A 15,054-nucleotide genomic window follows, 5' to 3' on the forward strand; every position below is an offset into this window, starting at 1 on the left:
GTTTCAATAAAATATAAAAATTAAATATATAAAAGAAATATATGTATATTAAAGATACATTTTATATTTTATATTTTGTTGTCAATTGTTTTTTTTTTTTTATACCATATATATTTATCCTATATAAATTTGTATATTTATAGATAGTTATAATAGAAGGGTAATATTTTAATAAAATATAAAAGTAAAAAAAACATAAGTAAATTAAAAAATATTTTAGTTTTTAATTTTTATTGTTATTTGATCTGTCTATTAATTTTTTATTTATACCATGCACTTAAATTTTATAAATTTATGAATAATTATAATAAGAGTATAATATATTATATATAATATATATATATATATATATATATATATATATATATATATAACAAAAAAAACCATTTCACTTAAAATAAATTTATTCTTTAAATCTTTTTGTTATATATATATCTATATATATATATATATACTATAGATACTCTTTGCCTAGAATTATACCATAAATTATATAAATTTATATATTTATAAATAATTATAGTAGAAGTGTAAAATTTCAGTAAAATATAAAAGGTAAATATATAAAAGAAACATATATATATTAAAAAAATATTATAATTTTAAAAAAGTTTGTCATTTATTATTTTTAAATAAATATATATGTGTGTCTCAATGCATTGATTTTTTATTTATAACATATACACATGAATTATATAAATTTATATATTTATAACAATTATAGTAGATGTATAACATTTTAATAATATATTTATATATTTTTAAAATTTTAAATTTACTTGTCATTTATTATTTGTTTTTTTTTTCTCGTTAAGACTATGCTATTCTATTATTTACATAAACAGGAAAACATTTTACAGTCATGCGGTCATGTTGCCAGAAGCCAAGAATGGCATTCTGGACTGACAGTAATCAGAGAAACCTCCCACACCTGTGCCATTGCTTCAGGACATTTCACCCACGCAGGGGCCCTAACACTTAGACAATTCACCCGCGCAGGGGCATTGCCACTAGGATAAATCGCCCACGCAGGGGTATCACCATTGAGAAAAACCACCCACACAGGGGCGGTAGACCGATTAGGAGCAGCAAAAGCGATAATTAACATCCCACGCAGGGGCACAAAAATGAGAAAGAAAACTATCATATGGAGCCCTTGCATGGGCATTGACAAACATTGAACTTGAAAATTTTCGAACCACACAGGAACAACAACAGTGAACAGAGGGCCATGATAACACACGAAGCATAACAAAAGAGAACCTGAGCAGCGCCTGGAGGGGAAGACCGGAGCGAGCGGAATCCTATTCGTCCGGTTCCTCCTCAATGATCCAGCACATTCCTTCCGGGAGAAGGTCCCATGCGGCTTTATCCTTTTCAGGCGGAGGTGCTGCCTGAGTCGATGGCGGAGGTGCTGCCTGGGAAGAAGGTGGAATGTCAGCATGCTCTGGGCGGTCCTCTGGCAGACCCTCAGCAACCCCAAAACTTCAAGCTTGGTGAGGCTTTGAGCTGGGCTTTTCCTCGCCCTCTTCCTTCAGTTCTTCCAGAAAAAGGACTGAGACATGGGCGTTGATGCGAGAATTGCCCTGAGAATTGCTGAAGGAGAAGACTGCGGTTCCGAACACAGGTAGCGGAGCTGAATCCGGATTTGAATCGCTGGCGTCCATGAAGTGGCTCGACTGGATTGGATTAGCCTCAGCCACTTGGTGGCATAGACATCTACAGCAGCGGGAGGAGGAAGCTGCCTCTGAGGGGCGAGAGGACCCGCCTCTGCTAGAGGACCCGCCTCTGCTAGAGCCTCACCGGCTAAGGAGGCGCTGACGGGGCTTGACCATGATGCCACTGTTAAAAAGAAAACGAAATAGAGCAAGATAATAGTAAACAGAGAAACTGAGACCTGAAACTCCCTTCTCAGACCTGAAACCCCTTTTAATTGCCAAAGGGGCGACGTGAGCTTCAGCTCTGTGAGCCGTCGACCACAAGCCCACTCCTGAGATCTGAACGCCACCGAACACCTAACCTTCCCAGGCCTCACCATACTTAAGCGCCTCAGCTCTTCCTCGATCTCCACAAGCCATAACTGCTCACTGAATGCTCGATTGAACCCCGGACACAGTAATGAATTGCCGTCCCTAATCGCCTCTGCACCCACGCTTGAGTACCCTGGCGGCGGTTCACAGTTAATGCACAGCTTATGCATGGAGCTGCCCATGGTGACCATGTGGCACCAACTTCTCCACTGTCGTGTCACCCACATCCGGGGGTCATTTATTATTTGTTGAATATATAGAAAATTTAGAAAACTTAGAGTTACAACAGTTCGTGTGTGTGTGTGTGTGTGTGTATATATATATATATATATATATATAGTTCAAAGTTTTTGGTATGTTGAAGTTAATACTCGTTTTTTCAAAATTTTAACTATCTACAACTTTAAAGTTGTTCAACCAAGTGACTTCCCGCCACCTCAACCACAAAGCATGACTCAGAGTGTCAAGGTAGCACTTTAATAATGAGGAGTCTAACAACTAAGCTAACCCTCAACGTTATATAAACGTGAAATATATATGTATGCTTTGGTCAAAATTTTAACTATCGATAACTTAGAGTAGTTCAACCAAGTGACTTTGTGTTGACTCAACCACAAAGCCTAACATAAATTGTCCAAAGAAGACTTTAATGATGAGGGCTCTACCAGCTAAGCTAACCTTCAAGGCTATATAAATGCAAAATATATGTGTGTGCATGAGGGCACACAAATTAAGATTTAATTAATCATATTTTACTAGCAATTTCCCCTAAAGGTGCAAAGGTACACTGAAGGAATTGATGATTTGGGAAGGTCCTCTTGATAAACTAAATCACTAAATATATTAAAAAAATTGTGAAATTTTATTATATTTCACAATAGTGAATTACTAAATATTAATTCAAAGAAAACAAATATTTCAACTGTCATTTCAGATGGTATGCTAAGTGTCTCTTATAACCACATCTACATTTTCAAAATTATGTAGTCTTTCTAATCCTTCAGACATATTCTTTTGAAAAGGACATAATTTAATTTCAAAGGACTTTAAAATTGATGTTTCTTTATAGAGGAACATGGGAGACTTCTCTAAATTGGAAAACAAAGATATGCTGAAAATTTTAAATTTCAAAAAGGCTATGTCTTATGCAAACTCCTTTGAAAATTCAATGAATTTGTTATTTTAACATAACTTTATCATTCTCAAATGAGGAATATCTTATTGTTGTAGAGGAGCACATAAATTTTAAATTTCAGAAAGGCTATTTTAAATTTTACATATTTAATCATAATCTCATTGTATAGTGCCCTTTATTTTGCAAATAAGATATTAATAATTTATTTATTTATTTTACTATTAAAATATTTTTTTTCTCTGTAAATACTAACTTCTATTAACTAAAAGGCAAAATATTTTTACATATGATGGAGGCGTAACAGCACTCGACAGAACAGAACTGCCCCAAATTTTATTATTAAAATATTAAAAAGGCTTAATATTATTATTATATTGATGTTCATATATCCATGTATGGACACAACGAAGACTCGTAACTTGAAAAAAGATTAAGAGGAGAATGATATTTATTTATATCTTCATAAGGACACAAAAAAATATAAACTTTATTTGTATCCTCAAAATTATATAAACAAAAAGCGCAAGAGTTAGATAATATACTATGCAAAAGTTTGTAGCAATTTCAAGATTGGATTTCAATATAAAAAATATGCTTCCCAATAGAAAATCAAATTCAAGAAGTGTTCTAGCATTTCCTTCCATTTAGGGATACATGTCACCTGTGTCCCTTAGGATTAAATGTTTTCCACTTTCTTAAGAGAATGAAGAAGACCCAAGACTTTGTGGGAATGGGTGTTTTCCTGGAAGTGAAGCGCATAATTTCAAGTGAAAAGTGTTATGTGAATCAAAAGCTTAATCAGAAAAAATGACCCTAGATACCGTCGTTTTTATGGAATCATAAAAATTCACCCTCGATGCCATCGTTTGATAAAATACGGAGAATACTATGTTAATTGATGATATATTTTACATTGAAGATAAAAATTACATAAATAAAAGAAAAAATATTGAAAATTCCATAAAAGAACACTTTATAGGATGCCCATTGCTATTCGTATGTCTCTATCAACTTGTGAAAGACATTCTTCCCAAAAATGTTAGTGTAGGATATTGGACTCATATTTTCAGGTAAGAAATAGTAGAGATGGCAGTATGGTTTTGTTTACCAGATGATGTTATGCACAAAATATCTATGAAAGTTTCCTCCATAAATATTAGAAGAACCGTCAATTGACAATGGACATGGTTAGTAAAATGGAAGTGTAATATGACAAAACAAGAACTCGAATGCACGGGTAGAGTATTGACAAGGTAAAAAAAAGGTGTGTCTAGCACACAACTCCTACTGTGTCTTTTCCTGTGCATGTAAACCACATAAAACCAGTGTGACATTTCCCATTTTATTTTCAATAGATTTTGTGATGATGGTATTTAACTTTTCTTTCATTCCCACCATCAGTGTAAACCATCATTCGTACATCAAATAATAATCCTATATGCCTCAAACACCCTTCTTCAGCAACATCTTCTTCTTCAACAATTACATCCAAACTTTATCTTCTTCTTCGACAATTACATCCAAACTTTATCACATTCCCATTGTTTAGAGTAGCCTCATATCACTCCTTCAATGTTTTTTGGAAATCCTCATCATTCCAATCATGCAAAACCCATTGTGATTTCATTCATAACAATTAATTAAAATAAAATATCAATAAATAAATTTGAGCAACAAAATTTACTAAATCACTGAAATGTACATATATGTAATTTACTCATTACTAAAATGAAGTGAATGAAATGGAGAGGGAGTACCTTCATAAACTTGCTATCAGCCGAAGGTATATGGTTGAACATATTCCCACCCACATTCTCTACTCCTGGAATTCAAATGCCCAATACTAATAATTCCATTGACTTTAAGTGATCCTCTAAATAGTTACCAAGCTTATGGCAATTTAAGATGTGGGATATGTAGAGGTTACCTAGTAAAGTAGGGGCACTAGAAATTATGTGTGGGAGATCAATATTCATGACATGAATGTGTGAGTGTCGATTGATAATCACTTGATAAAGTAGGGGCGCTAGAGATTAGATGTGGGAGATCAAGATTGATGGAATGAATGTGAGAGTGTTGATTGATAATCATGGATAAGGCATCCCATTTTCCTCCTCCCACGTCCACCGAAGTATTTATATTCTTAAACCGATCATTATAAATATAAAAAACATAAGCAATAACCAAGCGAGTGTCATTTTCCATACTGTTGTTAAGCATGTCGCTTGTGTTGGGGTTGCTCTGCATATGTTCCCAATTTCCCATGCTGAAATTTAAATGGAAGGTGTTGCAACCTTCAATCGTTTATTTGTGAAGGTGATCCCATCTAGAGAAAATGTCATTTATGGTGATTATAGGTAACAGAGGTGTGTAATATTCATCATTTTCTTTTTGCATCAACACTTTGGAGAGCTTGGTGAGACCATATTTTTATTTCTTCAAGTCGCTGTCAGCATACCTGCTCTTGGTGAAGACATGGTATGAGGCAAGACACCTGAGAACATGAAACAAGTATTCCAAGTGAGGGGGATTCTTAGTGGAATCTACAATAACTACATAGAGAATGTAACCTCCACAGTGGGTGAATATAATGTTTGGAATGTTGAGGAGAATGACAACTTTCAAGAGCATGGGCGTACCCATAGAATATATTAAGTCACGAAGTTGGAAATGAGTTGAGTTGGAATCCACTGCTTGGGGGTTTTAGAAGGTGAAGAAGGAGGAGGAATAACTGTAGAAGAAAAAGCAACATCAACCATGGCACACAGACACTGAGCAAGAAAATGACACACTTTGTTTTCTGTCCCCAAAAAAGTAGGAATAACCAGTTTCCATGGCATCTTTATAACTACCTCACCAATGTTACCTCTAAACAAATACCTTACAACCACCTTCAATTTCAATGCATTTAACCTCAGAGATAGTACACGACGTGAACACAATGATCTAAAGCTAAGCCACAAGATTTTCACTGTATCTGCAATTTCGAAGTTATGAATTTAACAAATGTCTACAAAGAAGTTATAAATATTAATGGAAGGTAAAGATGGTGTCAATTCATGACAAATTGATAATTGAATTACAGTGGTTAACACTATTCATAATCTATAACACCTTTTAAGCTTTTGCAAAGAATATTTGCATCTTATTATGATTGGTGTGTTTAGGTATATCGTCATGTTATTGTTACCTGAAAGGAAACATAGGTCTCAATTTTTATGGAGATGGCTCAAGAAATACATAACCATCTACTTATGGATATTGCATTAAGATGGTATTATGAATGTCATCCTCACCAAAGGGTTTTTTAGATTTTTTCTTTTCATTTTGAGAAGAGTTCATACGGAGTTGTCATCAATTCTTCCCAATAAATCTTCTTGAAAAGTAAGAAAAGCTTTTTACATTTTCACAATGATGTTGGGATCTAAAGATGACACTTTCTACTATTCAAATTGAACAAAATGCTTTCATTTACTTAACAAATATTTGGTTATGTGGCCATGGAAAGTCAAACAATCCTATCCATTCATCTCAATTCTCTACATCTAACAAAGACTTACCTTCTAGGAGATTATTAAATCCATATAAAGATAATATGAACCCAAGTGACTGAGATCCAAATTTTTAAAACCCTCTTAATTGGCAAATAAAATATAAACATTCTCAACAACATGTCATATCTAGTACATATATTGGTAGTGTAAATCAATGTGGAACAAAAAAATAATTAATTCACTACTTCAATTTATTTCTATATATCATATTTTTATGTTCTTATTTATTTTTTATTTTGCATTTATAGAATGAATTTTAATTTTTGTTTTGTTTTCATAAGATATATTATTTTACCTATTTAAGACAAATGTGGTTGTATAGTGAACTTTACTTTTTAAATAAAATATTAATAAATTTATTATTAAAATATTAAAAATAATAATAATAATAATAATAATAATTATTATTATTATTATTATATTACACCATAAAGATCACTGTACAACCACATATATGGATTAAAATGGATATTGGCCCCTCAGGTTCTATACTCAACTCTCTTTATTCTCGGTGCTATTATTCGCAGAAGGTTTGGTAGTCTGGTGCTAATTTTGAAAACAGTTTGAATAATTTGTTGGAGTAAGGTTTTTGTTGTATTCTCATAATGTACGTGTTGCAGGAAAAAACCCAATTAAAAGTTTCATTAGAGTTCTACGGCATGTATTCTGACCACATATAGATTTTGTTTTTCGAGGATGGATAACCAAACCTGTATTATTGTGCAGATGATCAAGATAACACTGGCTAGAAACCCTTAGAACCGAGCTTCTCGGGTTGTATAGCCAGTTTTGTTCATATTTGTTCGCTGGCTAGGCTGATATTGATAAAGCTGGATTCAAACTCAAACGCAATGTATTGAAGTTGGAGGAAGCCTAGACGAAGCCATGATTACCGTCGATATTCTTTGTGCCGACGAAATTCCAGATGAAAATGGTAGGCATTTCAATTCTTTGAAGATATAGTTTGGGTATTGTAGACGGTAGCATTCAAGCTAAAGCGTGGACGGTTGAAGTGAGGAAAAGTGTTCAGGTGAAGTCTGGACGACAGGTTGCTCGCTCTCACACTTGTTGTTGCTCGCTTTTACACCTGTGTGGATGCTTTTTACACTTGTGTCGACGCTGGTTGGCCTCTGTTGCTCGCTCTTAAACCTTTGTGGGGACGCTGGCTGACAGTTGTTGCTCAGACCAACGGCGGAAAGGAATTCAATCGTCTAATATAGGGGATTGATGGTGCAGAACGTTGCAGATTAGAAACTGGGTGCAGAACGTTGCAGAGTAGAAACTGGAGGAGTTCTTGCGAAAGGTAAACACCTTACCTCATAATTATATTAAATATATAAATTTTTTATTTTAGAAAAAAAACATAGCTTCTTCATCGAAGTTCATAGAAGTTGCATATTTCAGATTTGAGGATAAAGAAATCATAAAAAAGCACTTCTTAGAATAAAGATGTTACAGATTAAATATTATGTGGCTACATTGCTAACAACATTTGAAAATTCAATTTACAAAAAGTTAAAATCATGAAAAAAAACAGTGAAACAGAAATCCAATAATCGAAACTCAGAAGAGCCCTCTTGTGAGATAAATACATCAATCAGAAGTACTAAAAACATTCTACCAAGCAAAAAGAAAACCTTCTCTTTTAAAAAGAACATCCTCTTCCATATTTTGCTCTCTAGATATGGTGAAAATAATTTCGCAATAAAATACATACAAATAATTTATAATTTATATTGTAGAGCCTTATTAATATTTCGAAATTATAGATTAACTTTACAATAATATTAATATATAATTGGCTATTATACATCTAATTTATATGATATATTGATGCAGAGCATTGGAACTCGCAGTAATGTGGAAAATTGTCCACATTGATAGGGTGAAATTCATAGCTGTGTGTTAAAATCCAGTTTGCTAAGGAGGTCGATTTCACAAATAATTAGTTATTATTGTAATAAGTGTACCTATCTTATTGATAAGGTTTGCTATAATAGGTGTGTGTGAGCGCTAATAGATAGGAGTTTTATTTGTTAGAATTTTTTTAGTGTGTGATTTGTAGAGCGAAAGATCAGAGGGAATAAAAGATGGTTCTGTTGTAGATTCTGTGTTTGATTTCACGTTCAGCGCTATTGAACTTGGTAAGATCGAAAGAAGTAAATAACCGGAGTTGAGTTAAGTTCAATTTTGAATTGAATGGACAAGGAAATCTGTATTGGCGTTGTGTAAATCGACAGCAATCAAGGGAAGATATATCGTGTTAGTTGTAACGGTTCGGCGTAGTTGACATCGCAGCGAAAGTAGCAACATATCCCATCCTACTGCCATAAAACCGGAAATAAGATTACATTCAGTTTGAAATGAATGCAGATCCAAAAATTACGGCATCAGCTATGAATGACATGTCACTCCAGTGAATCGACGATCCAAAAATGGTGCGTGCATTGGTGTTATCGACAGAAAAATCATTGGAACGGATGGTTTAGGGAAGAGAATAATTTTCTCCGAAAGCGGATTGCCATTCGGTTTTGACAACTCCTGCAAGTGGATCTGGAAACCTCCAAAGAAGTGAAGTCGAGACTCAACTGGTTATGAGACCGCCAAGTTCAAATGCTGATTTTCTTGTTAATAGTTCTCATTGATAATCACTGTATTCATATCTGTGTTATTAATTTATTATGAAATGTTTATGTTAATAAAAAGTAAAGGTGCTTCCCAAATAGCATCTCATTGCTCAGCCCTTTGTTAAAAAAAAATACGCAGATCTCTTATGAGATACGAAAATTTCCCCGGTTGCAATTGGTGTCAAGGTCACGTCAAAAATTTATGGGCATGGATATATGGTATAAAAGCGTGTTAACGCAGACGCATAAAAGGACTGGGTTGTTATTTGTCAATTGTTGTATATGGTCACCATATGTATGCCGCACATGTTTTTTTCGTTTAAGCAATGGTCTGTCTCTGTATATGGTTTTAAAAGAACTGTATGGTTGCACCATGTATGAATAAAGAGAGTTTAGTTCCGTTCCTGTGTTTTTTTAGTTTGAAACCGGATTGCTATTTCGGTATTTTGGCATTTTAGAAGCCAACACAATTCATTTGTTTAATATACTGTCAGCCATTGCTTGCCGAACCAAAGAAGAGTGCGATCGGAGTTCAGGGTCATCATTTTTGGTATCGGAGCCAAATTACACAGGTGGTTGCAGCAAAGATGCCGCCAAGGAGAGGAATTGGTTGAGGGAGACCAGAACCAAGTGCAGTTTTGATAGAAGAAGTGCGGAGATTGCGTGAACGAATGGAGACAATGGAGACAGCCCAAAGAAGAACGCCTAAAGAGGGAGCTTAGAGTTCTTCAGAAGAATCTGATGCAGATGTGGAAGCAGAAGAAAAGAATGATAATGTCAAAATCATCAATATGTTGGCAAAGTTTGGAAGCAAACCCAAAATGGAGATTCCTATGTATGAAGGGAGTCTGAATGCCGAGGAGCTCATGGATTGGATCAGATCCATAGATCTGTACTTCGATTATGAAGAGAATGAAGAAAATAAAAGGGTAAAATTTGCAGTCACTAGATTGAGATGTCATGCAGCCATCTGGTGGGACGAGTTGCAGACATCAAGAATGAGAAAGGGGAAATCTAAGATGAAGTAGTGGGATAAAATGATAAGCAAACTGAAAGCCAAGTTTTTGCCTAAAGACTATCATTTGAATCTCTTTAAGCAGATGAAAAATCTGAAGTAGAAAGGAATGTCTGTTAAAGAATATACTGAATAATTTTACAGGTTAAGCATCAGAACAGGGCATGTAGAAGATGATTTGGAGAAAGTAGCCAGATATGTTAATGGGCTAAGGTATGAGATCCAAGATGAGATTAGTCTCTTAAGTTTGAAAACTGTTGAGGATGCCTATCAAGCAAGTTTGAAAGCAGAGGAGAAAATACTACGGAAACAGAGTCAAAGAAACAGAGGAAAGAGCCCAGCAAGAGGTAGAGGATCAGCCAGATCCAGAGGAACACAACATCAGTTTGAAGCAGGAAGTTCAAGCAGCAGATCACCACAGATGGGTCAATCTAGCAGAGGGAGATTCACGCCCAGAGGAAGAGGGAGAGGAAGAGATGTTAGGTGTTATACCTGTGGAGAATGGAGACATATGTCGCGGGAATGTCCTCATAACAAATCAGCAATCCATATGGGTGCAAATGTGGCTGAGGCGACGCCGGAACCACCTCGACTTGTAGAGAAGGAAGAACCACCGGAAGAAGGTGAATCATTTCTATTTAGAAGAATTTTGCTGAGATTAGAAAAGGAGATTGGAGAACCTGCACAAAGAAAGAACTTGTTCAGGACTACATGCAAATCAAAGGGTAAGTGCTGTAAGGTTATAATTGATAGCGGGAGTACAGACAATCTTGTGTCAACAGAGATGGTGGAAAAGCTTGGGTTAACAAGGAAATCGCATCTTGCACCTTACAAAGTATCTTGGCTTCAGAAGGGTCATCAAGTCATCGTGACAGAACAGTGTAATGTGGAAATGCAGATTGGCACATACAGAGATGTGATTTTATGTGACATAATTCCCATGGATGTATGTCACCTGTTATTAGGGAGACCATGGCAATTTGACCGAAAGGCGATTCATGATGGAAGAAGAAATACATACACCATAGAAAAGGATGGAGTTAAGCATACGTTGCTGCCAGTGAAGAATGAAGCTGATAAAGAGCTGCCTGAAAATAGTATCATGTTGGTGAGTGGTAAGGAACTGCTACACGAGGTTGATAAAAGCGAAGAGGTGCATTTCGCTATCGTGGGAAGGCCAAAGGTAATTTTAACCTCCACAAATTTAAATGATTTGCCTAAAGAAATTCAATATGTGTTAAATAGTTACATGGATATCATTATGGATGAATTGCTGAATGAATTACCACTGGTTAGAAGTATAAGTCACCATATCGACTTAATACCAGGAGCAAGTCTACCTAATAAAGCTGCATATAGATTAACTCCTAAGGAAAACGCAGAAGTTGCAAGACAGGTTCAAGAGCTGATGGACAAGGGACTGATTCGAGAAAGTCTGAGTCTATGTGTTGTGCCAACGGTGGTTAGTCCAAAAGAGGGAGGAGAATGGCACATGTGCACCGATTCTAGATCAACAAGATAACAGTCAGGTATAGATTTCCTTTGCCCAGGATGGATGATTTAATGAATTGTTTAAGTGGATCCAGGTACTTTACTAAGATAGATCTGAAAAGTGGGTATCATCAGATCAGAATTCAGGAAGGCGATGAGTGGAAAACAACTTTCAAAACCAACAGTGGATTGTATGAGTGGTTAGTGATGCCTTTTGGGCTCACTAATGTGCCCAGCACATTCATGAGACTAATGAACGAGGTTCTGAAAGAATATACAGGTAAATTTGTTGTTGTTTACCTTGATGATATTCTAGTTTTCAGCAAAAGTAAAGAGGAGCATTTGGAACACTTGAAGTTAGTTTTGAAAACTCTACAGAAAGAAAAACTACTAATCAATCTGAAGAAATGTAGTTTCATGAAAGAGGAGCTGGTATATTTGGGATTTGTGATTTCCAGAGATGGTTTGAAAATGGATCCGGAGAAGGTACAAGCAATCAGAAACTGGCCTACTCCCAGGAGTGTATTCGAGGTAAGAAGTTTCCATGGACTTGCTAGTTTCTACCGAAAATTTATAAAGGGATTTAGTCAAGTTTGTGCACCAATCCTTGAGACAATCAAGGAGGCCAATCAGCCATTTCGATGGACAGAAGCAGCTGATAGGAATTTTAATTTGCTGAAAAAGAAGATAACAGAAAAGCCTATTCTAGCATTGCCAAATTTCGAGAAAGTCTTTCAAGTGGAAACTGATGCAAGTGGGGAAGCAGTTGGTGCAGTGCTAAGCTAAGAGCAAAGGTCGATAACATATTTTAGCGAGAAGTTAAATGATGCAAGGAAAAAATACTCTTCCTATGACAAAGAATTTTACGCTATTGTGCAGGCATTGAAAAAGTAGAGGCATTACTTGTTGCCGAAGAAGTTCATCTTATATTCAGACAACCACGCTTTACAGTTTATTAATAATCAGCCAAAGCTAAATCAGAGGCACGCTAAGTGGGTGGAATTTATGCAAAGTTTCACTTTTGTAATAAAGCATAAAAGTGGTAAGTCTAATAAAGTGGCGGATGCATTAAGCAGGGTAAGTTTTCTTTTGCAAGAATTTAAAGTGGGTGTTGTAGGTTTTGATGAAATGATAGAAATGTACAAGGATGATGAGGATTTTAAAGACATCTACACTACAGTGCAGAATCTGGTGAGCCATAATAAAAGTCAATGGATGGATTACCTTATTCAAGGAGGCATGTTATTTAAAAGCAACAAATTATGTATTCTTAAATGTTCAATGAGAGAAAACATCATTAAAGAGAAGCACAGTGGAGGATTGTCTGGCCATTTTGGACAAGAAAAAACTTTCGCTCAGGTGAATTCTTTTTATTATTGGCCTAAAATGCAAACTGATATTAAAAAGTTTGTTGAGAAATGTAGGGTATGTCAATATGCCAAAGGAAGGAGTCAGAATACAGGTCTGTATCAGCCGTTACCCATACCAGATCGACCATGGGATGCAGTGAGTATGGACTTTGTTCTGGGTTTACCAAAAACTCAAAGAGGAAATGATTCTATTTATGTTGTTGTAGACATATTTTCAAAAATGGCCCATTTTATTGCTTGTAAGAAGACTAATGATGCCACACACATAGCCAATTTATTCTTTTCTGAGAATGTAAGATTGCATGGTTTACCTGTGAGCATTGTATCAGATCGAGATACTAAATTTGTAGGGCATTTCTGGAGGACACTTTGGAAGAAGCTGGGAACTAAAGTCAGTTTTAGTTCAGCCTACCATCCTCAGACGGATGGACAAACTGAAGTTTTGAACAGAAGCTTGGGAAATATACTAAGAAGTCTGGTACATCAGAATCCCAAACAATGGGATTTGGCATTAGCTCAAGCTGAATTTGCTTACAATGACACACCAAATCGAAGCACATGAATGAGTTCATTCCAGATCATCTTTGGAATGCACTTGAGAGGAGTATATGAGCTAAGGGACTTGGGGAAACAAGAAACTAGAAGTGCAAGTGCTGAAGATTTTGTTGAAAAAATGTAGAAGCTACAGGAAGAGGTTAAAGGTAAACTACAAGACAGCAGCAAGAGATACAAGCAGAGAGAAGATATGAGAAGGAGAGAAAAAGACTTTCAGGTAGGAGATTTGGTCATGGCATATTTGAGAAAAGAAAGATTTCCTACAAAGACTTATAATAAGCTAAAACTGAAGAAGATAGGACCCTGTAAAATCAGAAGGAAATTTTCAGCCAATGCATATGAAATTGAGTTGCCGGAACGGATGGGAATATCCCCCATTTTTAATATTGCAGACTTATATCCATTCAAAGAGGCAGAAACATAATTGCAGACTGAAGCTACAGGTGATGAGGTTCAAACTGTGGATGGGGAAAAATAGGTACCAAAAACATCCAAGAAAGAAGTTGAAGCTATTTTAGATCAAAGGATATCCAAGAAAACTCGAGGACAGACATATTTTCAGTATCTTGTCAAGTGGAAAGAGCAGCCAATGGAAGATTCCAGTTGGCTTACTGCAACTGAATTGCAGAAATACGGCCTAAATCCTAAAATTTTAAAGAACCAATCTTTTCTTCTCTGGGAGTCTGATGCAGGAGCATCGGAGCTGGCCAACAATGTGGAAAATTGTCCACATGTTGTGGCTTGACAGGGTGAAATTCATTGCTGTGTGTTAAAATCCAGTTTACTAAGGAGGTCGATTTCACAAATAATTAGTTATTATTGTAATAAGTGTGTCTATCTTATTGATAAGATTTGTTATAATAGGTGTGTGTGAGCGCTAATAGATAGGAGTTTTATTTGTTAAAATTTTTTTAGTGTGTGATTTGTAGAGCGAAAGCTCAGAGGGAATAAAGGATGGTTCTGTTGTAGATTCTGTGTTTGATTTCACTTTCAGCGTTGTTTAACTTAGTAAGATTGAAAGACGTAAATAACGAGAGTTGAGTTAAGTTCAGTTTTGAATTGAATCGGCGAGGAAATCTGTATTGGCATTGTGTAAACCGGCAGCAATCAAGGGAAGATATATCGTGTTAGTTGTAACGGTTCGGCGTAGTTGACATTGGAGCGGAAGTAGCAACATATCCCATCCTACTGCCATAAAACCGAAAATAAGATTACATTCAGTTTGAAATGAATGCAGTTCCAAAAATTACGGCATCGGCGATGAATGACATGTCACT

General features: G+C 35.6%; 1 pseudogene; it reads right to left on the reverse strand.

Annotated features, from left to right (window-relative positions):
- Positions 1-4,513: 4,513 nt before the first annotated feature.
- Positions 4,514-6,000, reverse strand: LOC149204550 ((R,S)-reticuline 7-O-methyltransferase-like; annotated as a pseudogene).
- Between the last annotated feature and the right edge of the window lie 9,054 nt (positions 6,001-15,054).

This window comes from Pinus tabuliformis, chromosome 1_2 (genome assembly GCF_031772625.1).
Source record: "Pinus tabuliformis cultivar Carrire ecotype Pingquan chromosome 1_2, CPIR1, whole genome shotgun sequence".
NCBI lineage: Eukaryota > Viridiplantae > Streptophyta > Pinopsida > Pinales > Pinaceae > Pinus > Pinus tabuliformis.